The sequence below is a fragment of the Mixophyes fleayi genome, chromosome 1, assembly GCF_038048845.1.
Source record: "Mixophyes fleayi isolate aMixFle1 chromosome 1, aMixFle1.hap1, whole genome shotgun sequence".
NCBI lineage: Eukaryota > Metazoa > Chordata > Amphibia > Anura > Limnodynastidae > Mixophyes > Mixophyes fleayi.
Window position 1 is genome coordinate 411,565,495 of NC_134402.1, and position 349 is coordinate 411,565,843.

The following is a 349-nucleotide window of genomic DNA, read 5'->3' on the forward strand; positions in this document are numbered from 1 at the left end:
TATTTTTGAAAGCATTCTTACTTTGCAGCATTTTTTCCACACCTGCCTAAAACTTTTTCACAGTATTGTATATTAACCACCTTCTGTCTCCCTTATCATGAGGCATAATGATTGTTGATGGAACTTTGAATGTCAGTGACCCTAGTGATAGCATGTAAGGTAGGACCTATACATAACTCAATTTTCACCCAACTCCAAATCAGACCCTTTTGTTGTGTTCCTCAGGGCCCCTGCAGGGCGCAGGCTGTATGTCATAGACAGCTCCTTACATGACAGTTCCTAGAATGATTATTAAATCTAATCTATATAGTTATACATACACATATCGGTAAGGTAGGAAGAGCCTATT